The sequence below is a fragment of the Loxodonta africana genome, chromosome 4, assembly GCF_030014295.1.
Source record: "Loxodonta africana isolate mLoxAfr1 chromosome 4, mLoxAfr1.hap2, whole genome shotgun sequence".
NCBI lineage: Eukaryota > Metazoa > Chordata > Mammalia > Proboscidea > Elephantidae > Loxodonta > Loxodonta africana.
The window spans coordinates 87029418-87051945 of record NC_087345.1 but is presented as its reverse complement, the minus strand read 5'-3'; the positions used below and the strand labels follow the sequence as shown (position 1 = coordinate 87051945).

Below are 22528 nucleotides of genomic sequence, written 5' to 3'. Positions count from 1 at the left end.
TCCCACGTGCGTCAGAGTAGAACTGTGCTCCATGAGGTTTTCAATGGAGCACAATGACAGAGAGATTCAGCGTGCTCCATTGATCCAGGGAAGGAGAATGTTATCTGATAAATAATACCAAGATAAATGCCCATCGATCAATATAACTCCTTTTCCCCTCTCTGCGCACACCTTCTGCCCCACAAATAAGTTTAGCCGAACAAATATCTAAATAAAACCATCTGAGATCTCTTTTTCTCTCCTCTTTGCTTCCACCTTCACAATGTTCAATAAGTGTAATGGAAGGCTTATAAACTGTTGAAAGAAATAGTAAACTTATGCATTTGGAAAAAAGTAACTGTAAGCTCCCAGTGTTGAGACACACTAAATGTTTTCATCTTTACGGGCTAAAAAGACATTAAGAACAAGAAACAGCCGTTCATCTGGGGTGGTTTACAGATGGTTCAGTCTTGAGGCAGGAGAGAGAATGAGCAGATTTTTTGACTATTGAGTTAGTGCTGTGAACTTACATCTTTAATTTTTTACTGCTAATTCTTTGGTAATGAAGCTCTTTCTATATATGCTCATTTTTATTTTTTTCTGTTTTCTTTCTCTATATCTGCACCACCTCTTCTGAACCTCATCTCTTAGCTCATTTGATTGAACTCTAATCTCAATGCAAAATCTGAGTTTAATTCACTCTTTGTTAGGCCTGGGTGTGGGCAGAGCACAGAGTTACTGGAAAACCCACTTTGGTCTTAAACTTTAAGTGGAAAACAGAACAGTTGTCAATCAGCAAGTGGAAACAAATGTCTGATTTTTTTCCCTTTACTGTAGCCCGGAGTGGGCCTTGTGACTCATGGTCTGTGCTGGGACCAAACCCTCTTCATTTTCTTTCAGAGTCCAGATTATAAACCTTGAACTGAAAATGGCTGCATTGGGTTTCCCTGGCCACTACGTAATTCTTAATTACAGAATTGCATCTTTCAAAACACCAAATGAAACATGAGAAAGTGTTATTAGTATGGTTGTAAAGAATTTCTAAACTCCCTTGGGTGCCTGTGAATAAGAAATCATTTGTTAGACCTCCTCACATCCTTCCTGTTATATAGCTTTAGCTTGTGATCTCTGATAGTATTCTTAGCAGAGATAGATAATAAACCTGGCTTTCCCTCCTTTGGAAGGGGCCCTAGTGCTAGGATGGTTAAGTGCTCTGTTGCCAACCTTTTGGTTTGAACCCACTAGCTGCTCTGCAGGAGAAAGATGTGGCAGTCTGCTTCTGTAAATATTTCTAGTCTTGTAAACCCTATGGAGCAGTTCTACTCTGTGCTATAGGGTTGCTATGAGTTGGAATCAACTTGATGGCAATGGGTTTTCCTCCTCTTCCTAATAATGCCTCATGTCACTGGAGAATCACACCAGGTCTTTAGTTAGTTCTAACCGCTCCAGGGTAACAACTGTTGAGCCTGAAGCTTGGACACATAAGATGAAAGTTTCCAACTTCCTATCCTAGGCACTGCCCTGTACAGTCCAGAAAGTCCCCTTGCCTTTCTACTCAGGGACCGTTTGTCATAAACAGAGTCATTAGGGCTTTCCTGGGTATCTCTTCCACACCCTTAGGGTCTTGTCAAATTACTTCTGTGGGGTTCTCTTATCTTGTCCTTGATCTGCCCTGGGGACACACCTCTTTCCCCCCACCCACTGGTGAGCTCAGTAGCATAGCAGGGCCATGGGAAAACCCCATCGTGGAGTATTTTTCCACCTCCTGTACCTTCCCCAAAACTCATGTAGGTGGTGATGTGTTCAGCCTGGCTACCACTAAGACAAGTGGTATTTGACAAGCACAAAAAAACAAAACAGTTGCTGTTGAATTGATTCTGACTCATGGCAACCCCATGTGTGTTAGACTAGAACTGTGCTCCATAGGGTTTTCAATGGCTGCTTTTTCAGAAGTAAATCACCAGGCCTTTCCTCCAAGGTGCCTCTGGGTGGACTCAAACTGCCAACCTTAAGGTTAGCAGCTAAGCACGTTAACCATTTGCACCACCTAGGGACCCCTTGATGAGCACAGACGCCTAGTATTATGCAGGTCATTGAAAGGTTAACGTATCCATCTATCCATCTCTGAGATAGCCTGAAAATCAATCCTGACAGGTGGTTTTATATCTTTAGTCTCCCAGTTAATTTGGCATGACATTGCCTAGCTGTGCAAATCCTCCCTCATGTCTAGACTCAATGTATCTTGCTGAAGTTAATCTCAACAACTTTCTTCTATAGCTTTTGAAGAAAGAGTTCAGATTCACAGAAAGCAAAATTAATTTAGATTAGGCATTCCCAATTGTCAGAGTGATGGGCACTAGAATAGGATCTGCAATGAAACTAGGAGACATTAGTCCTTAAGAACTTTCAAAGTTAGAATCAGATTGAAATTACAACAAAAGCACGTGCAACAAGAAACTTCTCAGGTGAGAAAAATGTCTAAATATTAATTCAGGTCATCCGGGGAACCCATGTTTTGTGACTTTAGAATTACCTCTCTGTTAAGAAAACCAAAAAATCCAAACCTGTTGTCTTCAAGTTAATGCCAACTCATAGCGACCCTATAGGACAGTAGAGCCATCCCATACGGCTTCCAAGGCTGTAATCTTTATGGAAGCAGACTGCACGTCATTCTTCCATGGAGACGCTGGGGGGTATGAACTGCCAACCTTTTGGTTAGCAGCCGAGTGCTTAACAACTGCACCACCAGGGTTCCTTTGTTAAGAGGTAACGGAAAAAAGTAAAGGGACCTCCTTGTTCTGAAAGGCATGGTTATGAATTTTTTTAAGGTTGAGGTCAAGGGTGTGGGAGTGTTTCTCTCAATTTTCCCTTTTCTGCACAGCTGGTCCTCTCTCTGACCTATTTTATCCCATCTACTAGCATCCTTCTAAATCAAAAAAGACAGGCTTAAAACTGAGGTGAAAGCTGTACTTACCTGTCCACTGGGAGGGAGCCAAGTTTGAGGAGAGGTGGTTCTCACAGCTGGGCCAAGCCCCTTCCCAGGTATAGGGATAAAGTTGAAGGCAGTGAGAAAGTATCATATTGTATATTGTGCCTTTCTTTCTGTCCTCATTCAACTGCTGTTGCCAGTTTGAAAAGGGGAAGCGGAAATGAGAAAACACACACACACATAAACACACATACGCACAGTCCCCGCCTCTTACCCAAGCCACATCCTTTGCTCTAGCTCAGGAGACTGACTGGAAGAACAAAATATCTAAACTCACTGAGCTCAAAGCTAGGAGCCCTTCCTATCAGAGCACTGCCTTGGTCTTTACAAAACAGCAGATCACTTCCTATTTAGGAAAAGGTAAAAAAGCCCATTAAATGATGTGTGTATGGGAAAGTCTTCCTAACATATACTTGAATCCTTGCTGTTGTAAATAAAGCTTTCTGTCCTTGAGGAGTGTATAAAAATGGGAAGGCCTTCTCTCAAAAATTTTGTCACATTTATCTCAGAGAAGATGTATATAGCTCTATCACACATTTGAAAGGGATTTGAGCCAGAGAAGATCCCTTTTTATAACTCTTTCACACTCTAGTAAATTTCCTAGAAGCTTGTTTTCAAATACTTCATACCATTGTAAACAAGTTTTTCCGTATTGACTTTTTAACAGGTTTTTATGTTCAATCCACTTTCAAGTTTTTCTTTTTTTTAATAAAACATTGTTTTTCCAAGGAGTTTTTAAGGTTGCATTTTTAAAAATCTGTTACATCTTGACAATATCTTCAATTTATTGGCTTTCAGCTCCAACAAGCCTTATTGAACTATAAAATGTTTTTTTCTAATCCTCAATCACCTTCATCCTTGGTTAGCATTCAGTATTATTGACCATAATTCTCCCCACTTCTCCAATGTCTCCTAATCCTTTTTTCTCTCTTAGTTTGAGTTGCATGATTCCAGTTATTTTCCTATCTCTCTTTCTTGATCTTATTCTGATTCCTTCCCTGAGCCACTTGATTATAAATATTTACCACAATGTTTATTGTCAAAGACAGTGCACAAATGTCTTTAAATGTGACTGATTTTTACGTATTCATTCTCTTTGTTCTAATTTTACAGCTATAACTACAGTTGGGTCTCTCTTTACCATGTTCCTAAATTCTTTTTTTTTGCCAATAGGAGAGCTTCATTGAATATCCACAATATAGCAATAATAATATGGTAGAAAGAAGTCTAAATAAAATTTTTGGCTTAGCCAATTTTTAAGTTCTTTGAACATTATTTTATTCAAGTATAATATGAGGAAAATAGTAATTGTTTCTCTCTGTCACACACACACACAAACACACACGGGGAGCACATTCATTTACATGTAGGAATGGAAACTACTCAATATTCAAGAGTAAGTTTCAGAGTCTCTTCTGACATCCATTTTGATCTTTTCTTTTTTTCCTGTCTTTTAAATGAACTTTTGTTTCTTCGTGTATGATGTCCTTGATGTCATCACACAACTCTTCTGGTCTTTGATCATTAGTGTTCAATGCGTAAAATCTATTCTTGAGATAGCTCTAAATTGAGTTGGAATATATACAAGGTCATACTTTCGCTCTCATGCACTTGTTTTAATTTTCTTCAATTTCAACTCGAACTTGCATATGAGCAATTGATGGTGTGTCCTGCAGTCTGCCCCTGGCCTTGTTCTGACTGATAATATTGAGCTTCTCCTTTGTCTCTTTCTACAAATGTGACTGATTTAATTACTGTGTATTTCATCTGTCGAGGTCCATGTGTATAGTCCCATTTATGTTGTTGAAAAAAACTATTTCCAATGAGTAAGTCCTTAGTTTTGCAGAATTCTATCAGGTTATCTCCAGTGTCATTTCTACTGCCAAGGCCATATTTTTGAAATACTGATCCTTCATCTTTGTTTCCATCTTTCACATTCTAATCTCCAGTAATTATCAATGCATCTTGACTGCGTGTTTGATCAATATCAGATTGCAGAAGTTGGTAAAAATATTGATTTTCTTCATCTTTGGCCTTAATGGTTGGTTTATAAATTTGAGTAATAGTCGTATTAACTGGTCTTCCTTGTAGGCATATGGATATTATCCTATCATGCCATCATTATGGAGCCCTGGTGGCGACGGGGTCAAGAGCTCTGCTGTTAACCAGTAGGTCAGCAGTTCGAATCTACCAGATGCTTCTTGGAAACCCTATGGGGCAGTTCTACTCTGTCCCATAGGGTTGCTATGAGTTGGAATGAACTCAATGGCAACCGGTTTGTTTGTTTGTTAGTTTTTTAAACAGCATTGTACTTCAGGATAGATTTTGAAATGTTCTTTTTGACAGTGAATGCAACTCAGTTGCTCTTGAATTTTGCTATTAAATGTAGAGTAGGTAAAATGAACAGAATAAATGATGTAGTAAAACAGCTGAACAGAAGATTTCAAAGACAAAGTAAAGTATTATAATGAAACCTGCAAAGACCCGAAGTTAGAAAACCAAAAGGAAAGAACATACTTGTCAGTTCTCAAGCTGAAAGAACTAAATAAAAAATTCAAGCCTTGAGTTGCAATTTTGAGGGATTTTATAAGCAAAATATTGAATGATGCAGGAAGCATCAAAAGATGATGGAAAGACTATACAGAGTCATTGTACCAAAAAGAATTGGTCAACATCCAACAGTTTCAGGAGGTAGCATATGATCAAGAACTGATGGCATTTAAGACAGAAACCCAAGTGCTCTGAAGGCACTGGCAAAAACCATAGCTCCAGGAATTGATGGAACACCAATTGCGATGTTTCAACAAATGGATGCAATGCTGGAAGCACTCACTCATCCATGCCAAGAAATTTGGAAGACAGTTACCTGGCCAACTGACTGGAAGAGATCCATATTTGTGCCCATTCCAAAGGAAGGCAATCCAACAGAATGTGGAAATTATAACAAAAAAATCATTAATATCGTATGCAAATAAAATTTTGCTGACGATAATTAAAAAAATGATTGCAGCAGTACATCAACAAGGAACTGCCAGAAATTCAAGCCAGATTCAGGAGAGGATGAGGAAGTAGGGTTATCATTGCTGACGTCAGATGAATCTTGGCTGAAAGCAGAGAATACCAGAAAGATGTATACCTGTGTTTTACTGACTATGCAAAAATATTTGACTGTGTGGCTCATAATAAATTATGTATAACAATGCAAAGAATGGAAATTCCAGAACACTTAATTGTGATCATGAGGAACCTGTACATAGACTGCCTTAGTCATCTAGTGCTGCTATAACAGAAATACCACAAGTGGATGGCTTCAACAAAGAGAAATTTATTCTCTCACAGTCTAGTAGGCTACAAGTTGAAATTCAGGGTGTCAGCTCCAGGGGAAGGCTTTCTCTCTCTGTCAGCTCTGGAGCAAGGTCCTTATCGTCAATCTTCCCCTGGTTGAGGAGCTTCTCAGTGAAGGGACCCCGGGTCCAAAGGATGTACTATTCTCCTGGCTCTTGTTTCTTGGTGGTATGAGGTCGCCATGTGTTTCTGCTCACTTCTACCTTTTATATTGCAAAAGAGATTGGCTCAAGAGACAATCCAGTTTTGTAGATTAAGTTCTGCCTCATTATCATAACTGCTGCTAATCCCATCTCATCGACATCATAGAGGTGGGATTTACAACATAAAGGAAAATCACATCAGATGACAAAAATGTGGACTGTCACTCAATATGGGAATCATGGCCCAGCCAAGTTGACACATATTTTTGAGGGACACAATTCAATCCATAACATAGAACAGAGACATTCATTGAAACAGAACAAGGGAATACTTCATGGTTTAAAATAAGATAAGGTGTGCATCAGGTTGTATATTTTTACCATACTTATTCTATCTGTATGCTGAGCAAATAATCCTAGAAGCTGGACTATGTGAAAAAGAACGAAGTATCAGGTTTGGAAGAAGGCTAATTAACAACCTGCGATATGCAGATGACACAAGCTTCCTTGCTGAAAGTGAAGAGGACTTGAAGCACTTACTAATGAAGATTGACTACAGCCTTCAGTATGGATCGCACCACAACATAAAGAAAACAAAAATCCTTACAACGGGACCAATAAGCAACATCATGATAAATGGAGAAAAGATTGAAGTTGTCAAGGATTTCATTTTACTTGGATTCACAATCAATGAGCATGGAAACAGCAGTCAAGAAATAGAATAAAGTATTGCACTGGGAAAATCTGCTGCAAAAGACCTCTTTAAAGTTTTAAAAAGCACAGATATCACTTGGAGGACTAAGGTGCTCCTGACTCAAGCTATGGTATTTTCAATCACCTCATATGCATGCAAAACCTGGACAATGAATAAGGAAGGCTGAAGAAGAATTGATGCCTTTGAACTATGATGTTTGAAGAATATCGAATATATCATGAACTGTCAGATGAACAAACAAGTCTGTCTTGGAATAAGTACAGCCAGAATGCTCCTTAGAAGCAAGGATGGTGACACTTTGTTTTACATACTTTGGACATGTTATCAGGAGGGACCAGTCCCTGGAGAAGGATTTCATGCTTGGTAAAGTGGAGGGTTAGTGAAAAAGAGGAAGACCCCCAATGACACGGTTTGACACAGTGGCTGCAACAATGGGCTCAAACCTAGCAGTGATTGTGAGGATGGCACAGGACCAGGCAAAACTTCATTCTGTTGTATATAAGGTTGCTATGAGTCGGAAATGACTCATTGGCACCTGACAACAACCAGCATCCCCTGGTTCTCTTTCTCCTTTTTTCTTTTTTTGGTGCAAATTAACTGCTGAAACTAAACTATTGAGACTCTAAGCTTCTTTTTAACTGTAAGTTTCTGGGATTTTGCAATATTTTTCTTAATAGTTGTTTTCAATGTGTTGAGAATAGGAAGTTTGGAAATATGTGAGGACATTTTGATTTTCAGAGCAATGGGAAGTCACTATGATATTTAGCTCCTGAGGGTCAAAGATGCTGAATATCTTTGAAAGCGCGGGATTGGTCAGCATGAGAAATAATTGTCCTGGCCAAAATGTCAATAGTACCCTCACTGACAAACCTCGGTAGTTTCATGGTTAGGAGAGCAGCCTTTGCAATCAGACTCTGGCACTGAGTACCTCTGTAGTCCTGGGCACATTAATTAACATCTCCAGGCCTCAGTTTCCTCATCTGCAAAATGGGGATAATCAAATCTTGAGTAGCTGCAAAGCTGTATAAATAGAGGTATGTATTTAGTCCAGGCCTGACTCATGGTAAATGCTCAACAAATTATAGCTATTTTTTTTAAAGACTCTTGGGTACAGCAGTTTTCAATTTATCCAACATGTTATATATCTGTATTTGTTATGTATCTGTATCTGTCAAAATTACCTCATTCACTAACGAACTATTTCACAATTAAATTTCTGAAGATTGTTAATATTAAAAAAGAAAATTACTATTTGTGATTTTTTTTTTTTAAAGAAAGGTTTTCTTCATTTGCAAGCAGTTGCTGCAGGACGAGGGTGAAGCGTAAGATTCTAAGAAGAAGAGAATCTTCTATGTTTGTCCTCTTCGCTAGTTACAGTCTCTCTCTCTCTCCCAATCTCTTGTTTTCTCTCCCAATCTTATTCCTGCTCCATCCTCTGAAAATGTGACATGCCTCTATATCTTTGACAAGGATCTCTGGTGGTACAATAGTTAAGCACTCAGCTGTTAACCAACAGGGTGGTAGTTTGAATCCACCCACTGATTCCTCAGGAGAAAGACCAGGTGATCTGCTGCCGTAAAGATTACAGTCTAGAAAACCTTATTGGGCAGTTTGACTCTGTCACACAGGGTCACTTTGAGTCAGAATCTATTCAACAGCACCTGATAACAACGTCTTTAAATATTCCACACACTTCCTGAAAACACAGCCAACTGTCCTTTTTGTACTAGATGCAGTTCAGGATTTCAGAAGGTTTTTTTTATCTAGTTCATTTTTCCCTTGGTTAGAAAACAAAAACAAAAACAAAAAACCCGTATGCTAAATGGGATAATGAGTTAGCTCTCTACTGCCTCTGTATTTCAGCACTTTGGTGCCTCATCACACGGTCAGTTTGTCATTCCAGGGTGTCCTACCTTGTGTTTTATGGCATTTAGTAAAAATACTGAACTGGGAGTAAAAGAGCAGCCAGACTTTAGCTGTATCATAGTCTCTTAATTTATTTGAATATCAGTTTCCTTTTCTAACAAAATGGGGGATATTTTCTAATATTCTCTTTGGCTCTAGAAATCTATAATAACTATACTATCTATTTTTCTCTACCCTCTTATACCTATGTGTGGTGTATTATAGAAAATGAAAATATTAAGCAGCAGATCTTTGGCAAAAATCATTGTAAAGGTAATAGAAAATGTATAAACAACAACAACAAAAAACTTGTGCATTGAAAAGCCAAGTAAAATTTGCTACTAAGTGATATTGTCCTCCAGATATGTAGCCTGGTAGCACTGATAAATAAGAACAGTTTTGTGTTCATCAAACAGCTGGGCTAGAGTTGGGCACAAGTTCTGAAGCAGAGGAGTTGAGTGCTCAGCTGGCAGGTTGCCCAGTACCTGGGGGCAGTGCCAGGACAGCTGCCACTAGAGGCTGCCCCGTGATGGAGAAGCTGCTGCTCACAGCTCCTGCTCTGGGCCCAGCAGCTGGGCCCCTCTACCCGGGTCCAAATGCAAGTTATGTGCTTCCACCTCAGCTCTCAGCCTTCTCCTTCCTCAGATTCTGGGGTTTGCAAAAGCCTGTTTTTCACTGATTCTGTTCCCCCTGATTGTTGATGTGGGAGTTGGAGTGAGTGAGTCTCAGTTCTTACCAAAGACTAGTGGGGAGAGAGCGTGGATGGAATTAAGGGGGAGAAAGCGGTGGTTAAGATAATGAAAGGTTTTCTGACCTTTCTCCAGGCATATAAAAGGGTCTACCAAGGCTATCTTGTACCTTCTCTTGGCTTCTATATTCTGAAGGTAAATGATTTCAAAAAATGAGATTCTCTAACTTTTTTTTAACATACCTGTTCTCTGAATCACTCCAGTGAGTTGCAGGGAAGTTCCTTCCGTCTTGCTATGTCTTAAATCTTATCTTTCCTATTTGTAAGCCCAGTGGAATTAAAGAAGAGTTTGTGACAGGCCTCTGCAGAGGGTATTCCTTCAGAGATCTGAGATTATAATTCAATTCAAATTACATTTTATTCTGTATCAGAAAATAAATTAGACCCTGGGGCAGTATAAAGATGAACACGATAAAATACTATCTCTCAGAGATCTTACTCTCTAATGTGATTGAATAATTTTGATAAATAGTGGGTTAAAGAAGGGTAAACCTGCTTTTTAAGGCACAATTTCTTGGGTTTTTAATAAATTGATATGAATTGTGACTCTCCTGAAAGGAAGGGGTATTCTATTTCCCAAAAGTATCCAGTCTACCGATTATTTTATTTTACTTACATTTTTTGAGGATCATCTCAAGGAAATTAGTTTTGGGAAATTCATCCTCCACTACATCCCCTTCAGTTCTGTCTTCTCTAGATTCAGCAATAACATCTACAACTTTATTGTACTCGGATGGCCGTGAACACAGGATTGCTCGACTACCTGTTAGCCTGTGTTCCGCTCCCTTCTGACAGCCTGTGAAACTTTTGAAGCACAGCGCCCCACTGTGGTCTCAAGTGTGATTCACTTAGTGAGCCTCAGCTTTTTACAAACTCATGAAGAGGACAGAGCCTGGGGCTCATAGGATGTGGGTCTAAGTGCAGTGAAGGAAGAAGGGGGTGAGGATTTAGCCTATGGGAATCAGGAGCCTTCTGGGTCTAGGAAACCCTCAAGGACTTGAGGAACAAGAAATGTGGGGATAGTTTTCAACTTGATATCTATCCCTACCTAAAAGAAAAAAGGGCTGCTAGCAGGGTTCCTTTCTATACCAGAAACTTGGTTTAAAAAAAAAAAACAAAAAACACTCATAGATGGTGTAATTGGTGGTGAGGGGGGGAAAAAAAAAAGGAGAGAAAAGTAATAAAAATTTGAGGGTAAAAGAGCATTTCAGGTGAGTTGAACCCTGGAGAACCTATGGAGCAAGGGTCAGGGAGGTAGTGACCTCAATGGCTTAAGGAACATTTAAAACTGAGGTCTTTAGGGCCAATACTCTAAGATCTTAAAAGCTATAGGCTTTGAAAGGCACAACGGCAGGCAGAATTTGGAGGTCACTGTAGATTTGCTATAAGAAGAAAAAGGTAGGGTGAGTGTGAGGTTAACGTCTCAAGGCTGAACACAGGAACTCAGGTTATGGTGAGAAACGGGCAGGGATAACAGACAGGAGGAAGGGAGGCTTTTTTCTAAGCTTAGGCCATTTCTCTCATCACTACAAAACAGAAGCCCTGAAGGTCTGAGGACACTCCATCAAAGTTAAACAGTATTCACAAAGCCACAGTAGACTGGAGACACTGGCAGGCAGAGGGGACACAGGGGCAGGAAAGTGCGTCCCGCAGAGCCCAGTTAAGCCCCGGAGGGCAATAAACCAGGATTTCTGGAAAGACATTAAAATCTTTCGTCAGTGCTGTGTCAATTCATCAGAGGAAGTGGCATAACTGTCATCCTCTGATCAGAGGGAGAGATGCAAGGCGGGATGGTGTATGTGTCAACCCCAGTGCCTGGTCTGCCCAGGAGTCTCAGCTCCAAGAAGAGCTGTCCGTGTTAGGTTTAGAAAGAGACAGAGGAAGAGGCAGAGGCAAAGGAGGAGAAAGGAAAGAGACTGAAGTTAAGAGAAGCACAGACAGAGAATCTAGAAGGAAGTGATTCACATACAAAAGAAAGTGAAACCGAAGCCTAACCACCCCAAAGTGCAAAAAAGCAAATTTCTCCCTTCCACGCCATCTGAGGAAACATCTCTTCTCTGCCACAACCATCCTCCTCCTCTTCCTTCATGCAGGGAGTATTTCTCTTCTCCAGAGTTCCTTCCCGGCTCTTCCCTACTTTGAGCTAGTAGCTTGCCCTGCCTACCTCAGAAGGTACAAGCAAACAAGGACGTGGGTACAAATGAGATTTAAACTACTTAGAGTGTTCTACAGAAGCCCTGGTGGCACAGTGATTAAGTGATATGGCTGCTAACCAAAAGGTCGGCAGTTCAAATCCATCATCTACCCTTTGGAAACCCTGTGGGGCAGTTCTACCCTGTTGTATAGGGTTGCTATGGGTTGGAATTGACCTGATGGCAACAGGTTTTTTAAAGTGTCCTACAAGTATACACCTTAATTCTTACTGTACTCATTGGAACTTGTTTCTAACTGCATGATAAAGGGATAAAAATTTTTTTTTTAAGGGATAAGGAGTCAAAAATCTTGGTCTCTAGGTCTTGTTCTGCCTCCCTGTAGATTTTGGATTCCTGATTATAAAGAGTTACTATGAGTCGAAATTGACTCGACGGCAACGGTTTTTGGTTTTTGGAATTATAAAACGATGAGATGGAAATATACGGTCTTTAAGGATTTTTCCAGTGTAATATTTTATGTTTGTACAGTGTGGAAAAAAATTAATATATCTTAACTCTAATCCTCAAAACAATCTAGAAAGTGGCCATTACGACCCACAGTCGAATTAAATGAAACTCAGAGCCGAATCTGTGCTTCCTGACTTTTCCCACTTTGCAGTCCTGTGCTGTACTCAAATTATCCAAACTGCTACACTCTAAAAGGCCACCAGGAGGCAGCCTATACCCAGTCTCTGAACCCTGCTGGTGGTTTAGGTGGGAATCAGAGACTGCCACTGCCCAGAGGGTTGGCCTAATGCAAACTGATAAATTAGCCCACTTATCGAGTATTTGGAGCCCTGATGGTGCCGTGGTTAAGCAGTCGGCTGTTAACCAAAAGGTCGGCGGTTTGAATCCACCAGCCGGTCCTTGGAAACCCCATGGAGCAGTTCTGCTTTGACCTATAGTGTTGCTGTAAATCCGAATCAACTCCACAGCATCTGGTTTTTTTTTTTTTTTGGTATGGAGTATTTGAACAACTCCTGACTGTCTAATTCGGAGCACAGAATGCTGGATGGATTTAGGACATAAATAGGTAAACAAGGGAGTCTTCCTAGATTGGGTAGTTTTTAATTAAGGATGTCCAGGGTTGAATAGAATTTCAGAAGGTCAAGGAGATAGAAGAAGATTTGGAGGAGTAAGGGAAAAACAGAGGGAATGCAAGCTGTGGGGGTGGAGGATGTAGGTGAGGAGAGGTGTAATGTCAAGATGCCTCTCCTGGCTTCCTGTGCGTGGGCTGTAGAGCTGCCCCATGGTGCCTGCAAGCTTCAGGATTCGGGACACATCTGTGCCCTTTTTGGCTTTTCTTGCCAGAGATTGGCAGGGACCCTAGAGAACACCCACTCCCAGGTGGAAGGCAGATGCTCAGCAGCTGAGCAAGCAGGACAGGCAGCCTCGAGGGCCATCTCCTCTGCCTACCTCTGTTCCCCATAGGCCCTGAGTGCACAGCCTCCCTCTCTGCCTCCCTGGGGAGGAAGAAAGCTAGCTTTTATCCTCTCTTCTTCTTCCCTGTGGCTCTCCAGGCCCCACGAAAATGTCTTTGCCTGGGAAAAAGAGAGCCACAGCAGTAACAGGATCTTAAGGTACAAAAGAACAGGACGAACCAGGCTCCTCCTTCTCAAGTTTTTTATTATAAGACCAGAGGCAGCTAGAGCAGGGCAGAGAATAATTTTGCAGGCCCTGGCAGGGGAAGGGAAGGATTAAAGCCAAGGGCAAGTTAACTCTAAGCATAAAGAAAAAGATCCCCATAAATCTTTACACTTCTTGCCACCATCGCACCCCCGAAAATCTCCAAAAACAAAACAAAAGCCATCGACAAACAGAAATTTAAACCAGATTGGTTTAGGCTTGACATAAAGATTTCTGTGGATCTGTGAGGTTTAACCTCACTTCATGGGGTAAATTCTATGAGTCGGGATCCACTTAGCGGCAACGGGTTTGGTTTGGTTTTGGGAGTAAATGAATCTCTCAGGTCCGTCTTGGACACAGAGGGAAGGCTGTGATGATGCCTAAGAAGCGGTAAGCTTCACAGGGAGGCAGTGTGATTAAGAGAAATGCCTGTCTGGATTTGAATACTTCTGGCATTAACCAGCTTTTTGACTTTGGGCAGGCTATACATATTTTTTTTTTTTTAATACATATAGCCTTGGAACTGTTGCCCTCGAGTTGATTCCAACTCATGGCGAGCCCATATATGTCAGAGTAGAACTGTGCTCCATAGGGTTTTAAAAAAATTTTATTTATTTTTATTGTGCTTTAAGTGAAAGTTTACAAATCAAGTCAGTCTTACACAAAAATTTATATACAACTCCTAGTTGCTCTCCCCCTAATGAGATAGCACACTCCTCCCTTCCACCCTGTATTCCTCCTGTCCGTTCAGCCAGCTTCTGTCTACCTCTGCCTTCTCATCCCTCCTCCAGACAGGAGCTGTCCACAGAGTCTTATGCATCTGCTTGAGCCAAGAAGCTCACACCTCACCAGTATCATTTTCTATCTTATAGTCTAGCCCAATCCCTGTCTGAAGAATTGGCTTTGGGAATAGTTCCAGTCTTGGGCTAACAGAAGGTCTGGGGACCATGACCTCTGTGGTCCTTTCAGTTTCAGGCAGACCATTAAGCCTGGTCTTTGTACAAGAATTTGAGGTCTGTATCTCTTGCTCCATCAGGGATTCTCTGTTGTGTTCCCTGTCAGGGCAGTCATCGATGGTAGCCAGGTACCATCTAGTTCTTCTGGTCTCAGGCTGATGTAGTCTCTGATTTATGTGGCCCTTTCTGTCTCTTGGGCTCATGATTACCTTGTGTCTTTGGTGTTGCTCTTTCTTCTTTGCTCCAGGTGGGTTGAGACCAACTGATGCATCTCAGATGGCCACTTGCTAGCTTTTAAGCCCCCAGGTGCCACTCGCCAAAGTGGAACGCAGAATGTTTTCTGAATAGATTTTTATTATGCCAATTGACCTAGATGTCCCCTGAAGCCATGGTCCTCAAACCCCCGCCCCTGCTACCCTGGCCTTCGAAGCATTCAGTTTATTCAGGAAACTTCTTTGCTTTTGGTTTAGTCTAGTTGTGTGGACGTTTCCTTCACCTTAGATAGTTTTTATCTACTACCTAATTAGTGAATATTCCTCTCCCTCCCTCCTGCCTCTTGTAACCATCAAAGAATATTTTCTTCTGTGTTTAAACTCTTTCTTGAGTTCTTATAATGGTGGCCTCATACAATATTTGTCCTTTTGCAACTGACTAATTTCACTCAGCATAATGCCTTCCAGATTCCTCCATGTTATTAAATGTTTCATGGATTCATCATTGCTCTTTATTGATGCGTAGTATTCCATTGTGCGAATATACCATAATTTATTTATCCATTCATCTGTTGGTGGGCACCTTGGTTGCTTCCATCTTTTTGCTATTGTAAACAGTGCTGCAATGAACATCAGTGTGTATATATCTGTTTGTGCCAAGGCTCTTATTTTTCTGGGATATATTCCAAGGAGTGGGGTTGCTGGATCGTATGGTAGTTCTATTTTTAGCTTTTTAAGGAAGTGCTAAATTGATTTCCAAAGTGGTGGTACCATTTTACATTCCCATGAGCAGTGCATAAGTGTTCCAGTCTCTCTGCAACCTCTCCAACATTTATTATTTTGTGTTTTTTGGATTAATGCCAGCCTTGTTGGAGTGAGACGTACCTCATTTTAGTTTTGATTTGCATTTCTCTAATGGCTTTTTTTTTTTTTTTAATGGCTAATGATCGTGAGCATTTCCTCATATATCTGTTGGCCACATGAATGTCTTCTTTAGTGAAGTGCCTGTTCATATCCTTTGCCCATTTTTTAATTGGGTTATCTGTCTCTTTGTTGTTGAGTTTTTGCCGTATCATGTAGATTTTAGAGATCAGACGCTGATCGGAAATGTCATAGTTAAAAACTTTTTCCCAGTCTGTAGGTAATCTTTTTACTTTTTTGGTGAAGTCTTTGGATGAGCATAGGTGTTTGATTTTTAGGAGCTCACAGTTATCTAGTTTCTCTTCTGCATTGTTAGTAATGTTTTGTATGCTGTTTATGCCATGTATTAGGGCTCCTAGCATTGTGCCTATTTTTTCTTCCATGATCTTTATCGCTTTAGATTTTCTATTTAGGTCTTTGATTCATTTTGAGTTTGTTTTTGTGCATGGTATGAGGTATGGGTCTTGTTTCATTTTTTTGCAGATGAATATTCAGTTATGCCAGCACCATTTGTTAAAGAGAAGTTTTCTTTTCCCCATTTAACTGACTTTGGGCCTTTATCAAATATCAGCTGTTCATATGTGGATGGATTTATGTCTGAATTCTCAATTCTGTTCCATTGGTCTATGTATCTGTTGTACCAGTACCAGGCTGTTTTGACTACTGTGGCTGTATCATAGGTTCTAAAATCAGGTAGTGTGAGGTTTCCCACGTTGTTCTTCTTTTCCAGTTATGCTTCACTTTTCCGGGGCATCTTTCCCTTCCATATGAAGTTGGTGATTTGTTTCTCCATCTCATTAAAATCAATGGCTGAGTTTTTGGAAGTAGATTGCCAGGCCTTTCCTCCAAGGTGCCTGTGGTGAACTCAAACCTCCACAATCTTTCTGTTAACTGCATTAATCATTTGTACCACCCAGGGACTCCAAGGATCATAAAAACGGTGCAGGACCAAACAACGTTTCATTCTGTTAAGCGTAAAGCTACTGTGAATAGGAGACTATCTGAGAGCAACTAACTAACAAAGAAGCTCTAGTGGTACAATGGTTAGCTGCTCACCTGCTAACCAAAAGGTTGGTGGTTCCAACCATCAGGGGCTTTAAGGGAGAAAAGACCTGGTGATCTGTTCCCAGAAAGATTATAGCCTAGGAAACTCTATAGGGCATTTCTACTGTGTTGTATGGGGTTGCTATGAGTTTGAATTGACTCAAAAGCACATAACAACAACAGGTAGCTTTGAAGGCTCAATCTTCTCATGTAACATGGGCTATTAGTAGTGCCCATCTTAAAGAATTGTGGGAATGAAACAAGAGAATATATAAACCTTACTATGTCTCCTAGTACGTAGTGAGTGAGCAAAGGATTTAGTTGTTATTATCTCACTTATTATTGACAGTGAAAAGAGCATTGAGGATGAAGAAATCTGGTTTCTATTTCTATTTATTTCGGGACATCTGACTCTTTCCCTGAAAAAAAATATTCTCTTCTTTCCTCCCATATTTTCTCTATATAGTATTGTGTGAGATCTAAATTCTATTTCCAGTCTAATACTAACTCACATTTTGAGCAAGTGCAAATTACTTCACAACTAGGAGCCTCGGTTTCCCCATATGTAAATGGAGGGGTCGTGTCTATTTTAGGGTTGCTGGCTAATAGGATAGAGTTTAGTGACAAACAGGTCTGGATTTGAATTATACCTTCAATACTTACTAGCTATATGAACTTGGGAAATTTATTTAACATTTCTGAGCCTCAGTCTCCTAAACTGTGAAATGGAGATTATAATACCAAATACTTTGTTGAGATTTGAAAGAACTACTTTAGACAATAAGTATAAACTGCTTAACTCAGAGTCCAGCAAAAAATACCCTGGAAGTAAATTAGTACCTGGAAGCTTTTCTGTGTGAATGAAATCATCTAAAACCGAAACCAAACCCATTGCTGTCAAGTCGAACTGCCCCATAGGGTTTCCAAGGAGTGCGTGGTAGATTTGAAGTGCTAACCTTTTGATTAGCAGCTGAGCTCTTAACCACTAGGAGTATTCTTTAAATCATATTTCTTCTGCTTTAGACAAAAAGGAGATAATGAATGTGCAAATTTCTGCTTTCCTCATTTGGACAAAGCCACTGAAAAAGTAAGAATGGTTGTCTCGAATTTAGCTATAACGTGCTCCAACACCCTCTCACCCTTCCCCTCCAGGGTAACCAAAGAAGCCCATCCATCAACTTTCAAGGTCACCTTTGTCATGCAGAGTGGCCTAGCCCCTAGCTACAAGGTCCCCCTCCCCCAACACACACACACACAAGCCGCAAACCACACACATAATTTCTCAAAAACCAGATTAAAGTCACCATCCATCCATTGACAGAGCCCTTTTCCTATGGCCTTCTCCCAAGTGAATCCTCACCCTTCAATGACATCACCGCCCCCCCATCCTCCAGCGTAGGCACACACTGGTCACCATCCCACTTCTCCTCCCCTTCTCTATTGCTCAGTAATTATATTCTCCGCCTCCTAGTGTCATGCTAATACAGGCTCCTGGCACAGCTGCCCAGATTAAATTAGAGCCCAAACCAGCAGGCTGACTAATTATATTTTCTGGGCTGGAATTGTCTTCCCCCACCTTTGGGGTGCTGGGCCAATGAAGAGTAAATGAGCATTGCCAATATTTGCTGAGGATATTTGACTCTTCTTGCCTGAGTGGTTTTGTTCTCCCTAACCAAGCTGGGCCCCTCAAATTAGATTAGACCAGAATGAGTGAAGAGGGTTTTACTCAAAAGACCTTCCTAAACCCTGTCTGTTCCCCTGCCACCCAGCTCAGCTGGGACTGGTTGCCATCATCTTTGCTTGCAAAGAGAATGGCATGGAACTCTTTCTTAAGAATGAAGCTGTGCTGCCACGTTGGGTACCTCAGTCCTTCCCACCCCCAGGCTTTCCTCCAGGTATTCACTGCCTCTTGTTCTGCAATAATTGTCACTAATTTTAAAAAAATTACTGTTCCATGTGGGAAAGGATGCCACTCCCCTTGCAGAATACTATTTCAGAACCTATATCTTAATTTTTATATTTCCTGATTCATGTCTGGACCATAAGTGTTGTGTTTCAAATTGCCTAGAGGCAAAGTTTACCAGTCCTTCATTTCTTCGTGCCGCCAACATTTATTGCACATGTACCTACCATATGCCACGTGGTGAGATGGGTGCTCAGGAATGTAAAGGCATAATTCCTGCTCTCAAGAAGATCAAAACTTTCTAATAGGTCTAAATATGTATAGATGTGCAAACAGGTGCCTTCAAGAAATCTGTGCAGCGTGCAGTGTAGGCACAGAGGTTTGCAGTGAGGATAAGAAAAGGCATTGTGGAATAGTTGACCCTTTGGAGCCTTGGAAATTATCCAGAAGGCCCAAACCAAACCCACTGCCATCAAGTCGATTCCGACTCATAGCGACCCTATAGAACAGAGCAGAATTTCCCCATAGAGGTTCCAAGGAGCACGTGGTAGATTCAAACTGCCCACCTTTTGGTTAGCAACCATAACTCTTAACCACTACGCCACCAGGGTTTCTTCCAGAAGGCCAATAATGTGAAAATAGGAATTCTGGGGAGAAAGAATAGATGTATAGAGTTGAGAAAGATGTAGCAGTTTCACAACCTGTAAGCAAAAGGGTTAAGACAAAAGGAGTAGTTGGAAATGAGTCTTGAGAAGAAGAGAAATGTTTTATTTATGGGGCTTTCCAAACCTCACATTTATGTCTTCTTTGCTAACAGAGAGTATCTCTTGTAATCAAAAGCCAGAGCTACCCTAGTTAGGACACTTGCTTTTGCTACCGGCTTTCCTCTTTGAATATGTGCAGAACAATTCCTACCACAAATCCTTGTCTCATTCTTGTGTAACTATTTCCTTTGGATGTGCTTTTAATGAAGAGTCTAGGATCTCCAATCAACTGAAAGGGAAAATTATTGGCAGTAGAATTGTTAGAAACAAAAATCCTCACAACTGAACCAATAAGCAACACCATGTTACATGGAGAAAAGATTGAGATTGTCAAGGATTTCATTTTATTTGGATCCACAATCAATACCCATGGAAGCAGCAGTCAAGAAATCAAAAGATGCACTGCATTGGCAAATTGGCTACAAAAGACCCCTTTAACAATGGGCCCAAGCATAGCAACAGTTGTGAGGATGGAACAGGACCGGGCAGTGTTTTGTTCGGTTGTGCATAGGGTCACTATGAGTTAGAATGAACTTGATGGCACCTCACAACAACAACAAAGCTTGGGAATGGTTGAACTAGGTCGTAATTAGGGGAGACCAAATAGGAATTCTCCTAACAGAAGATTTTGGGGAAGAAGTTCTTGTGGAAACAATAACCTGGGAAGAGGCATGAGGGTATGGGAAAGACACAGAGAGAGAAAGGAAGTGTGAGGAACTTCCTGTAGCTATTGAGGAGGATATTCAATCATGAAGTGGCAAATGATGGGATGTAAGAAGTGTGCCTGAATCAGTTTGTGGAGGCAAGGATTATGAGGTGAGAATTTTGAAGAGTCTTAGAAAGTAAACAGTCCCTTTATATTGTCATCTGATGTTCATTTAAATAGGCTTTTGGTAAAATTCCAGAAATAAACAATAAAGGTATTTGAAACATTTTTCCTTTTGGGCAAGAATTTTCTGGAATAGCAAAGTCATATTAATGTAGACAATAAGCTCTATGGATGTAGAAAGATTTCAGTTCTTAGTATATGTTGCAGGTAATTAAATAGATTTTTAATTCAAAATCCTTTTATCCTCACACTCCTGATATCTTCTTCATAATTTCTGTTCCTCTCTCTCTCTCTCACATGTGTATGCACATGTGTGCAAGCACACTAACACACACACACCTATTGTGAAGCACAATCTTGACACCAGAGAGATTAACCAAACCCAGAGCCTGAGCTAATTTGAGGTTGGAGGAGATGGAAACATCCAGAATAAGCAAATGGTGCTGGATGGAATAGCCCCTGGTGAAGGCAGAGAGGGAAAAATTCACTTCACCTCCTTCTCTACATCTTTCCTATGTTAAGCCATTCTGTTTTCTTCATTTTGCCTTTTAAAACAACTCCTTGGTCAATGTGCTAACATCTCACTTTGTTGTTTCCCCTTGCCACGAGGGTATACACTTTATTATACATTTAATTTAATTGCTTGTACAACGTTTTAAGTGATTTAAAGTCATAAACTCCTTAAGGCCTGTGACAAATACATTTGTTTTGAATGGAGAATTCTCGACAAGAACCTCTCACTGGAAAAGAGAATTAGGAATTCTCTCATATCAGGAGGAATCTAGGAAACCAAGGTAGTTTGTCCTGACTTTAAACATAATGAGATTACTCCTGAGAGAAGCTGTAAAACTTAATTTTCTGTTTTTTTTTTTTAACGTAAGTACAACATCATGTAATTGGAAAAGATCTTGTCAGTCCATTTCTTCACTAGATCCCAAGTTCTTGCAACAGTGACTTGCAATCCTAAGTGCTTAGTACAGATTTATGCAATGATGTCAGATTGTACTGTCAAAAATGTGGGAATCATTGAGATGACTTCTTATACTTCTGCTCAAAACATTTAATAAATGTACTAAACTTTGTCCTACAGAAGCACATTGAAAAGTAAGACAACTTTTCTGTTTGAGAAGAGTGTGATGGTTAAGATTGTGTGTCAGCTTGGCTGGACAGTGATTCTCAGTGTTTTGGCAGTTGTATAATGTTATAATCACTTCCCTGTTGAAATTTGATATGTGATTGCCCCCATGATGGAATCTGCTGAGTGGTACTGGCAGGGTGGGACCTGTGGGGGCCCACCGCCCCCTCAGCCTTTCTCTCTCCTCCTTTCACTCCTTACTTCCTTCTGTTTGCCTGGCAAAGGTTGTTGGCTTGTTCTGGATCCAGCAGCTGTCTCTTGTCTGACCTCTGGTTCTTGGGACTTGAGCTAGCAGCTCAACTGTCCATCTTGGGATTCGTAGATCTTCATGGCCTGTGAACAAGAGTCCTGCTCCCCAATCTGCCGATCTTGGGTTTGCCAGTCCCTGCAGCTACATGAATCAGGAGAAACCTTGCAGTCTTGCCTGCTGACCTTGGGATTCCTTGACCTTCACAGCCTGTGAGCGGGAGCCCTGCTCTCTGACTTGCTCATCTTGGGTTCACCAGCTTCTGTGGCTCTGTGAATTGGGAAAGGCCTCTATCCTCATCCAAGGACTTGGGACATTCCAACCCCTACAATCATGGGAGTTGTTTCCTTGATGTAAATCTCTCTATTTATATTTATGCACTTCGCTGGTTTTGTTTCTCTACAGAACCCAGCCAAAGGCAAAGAGCTTGCACTCTGTAGGAGAAATAAACAAACAGCATTAATTGTGATAATGCAGCAGAACTTGATAAGTGCTATGATAGAGCTTGAAAAAACAAACAAGACAAACAAGCGCTCCTTTTATTTACTGCAAAGACTGATTGATTTAGCCTGCGAAGGAAAATCATTGAGGAGGTGCCATGGACTTTTCTAAGTGAATGAGATTTTTAACAAATGTTGTTGTTAAGTGTCGTTGAGTTGGTTCTGACTCATAGTGACCCTATGTACAATAGAAACACAGCCCGTCCTGCTCCATCCTCACAATCATTATTATGCTTTAGCCCATTGTTGCAACCACTATGTCAATCCATCTCATTGAGCATCTTTCTCTTTTTCACCGGCCCTCTACTTGTCCAGCAACTGGTCTCTTCTGATATCACGTCCAAAGTATGTGAGACGAAGTCTAAACATTGTAGC

General features: G+C 40.7%; 1 protein-coding gene across 6 annotated transcripts in view; it reads right to left on the bottom strand.

Moving 5' to 3' along the window:
* Positions 1–3136, bottom strand: part of TESPA1 (thymocyte expressed, positive selection associated 1) — a 34466-nt gene extending 31330 nt beyond the window's left edge. For all 6 annotated transcript variants that reach the window (XR_010321831.1, XR_010321830.1, XM_064284100.1 and 3 more), the window contains exon 1: positions 2954–3136. The gene's annotated coding sequence lies outside the window, so the exon portion shown is untranslated. The remainder of the gene's footprint in view (positions 1–2953) is intronic.
* Positions 3137–22528: the final 19392 nt, after the last annotated feature.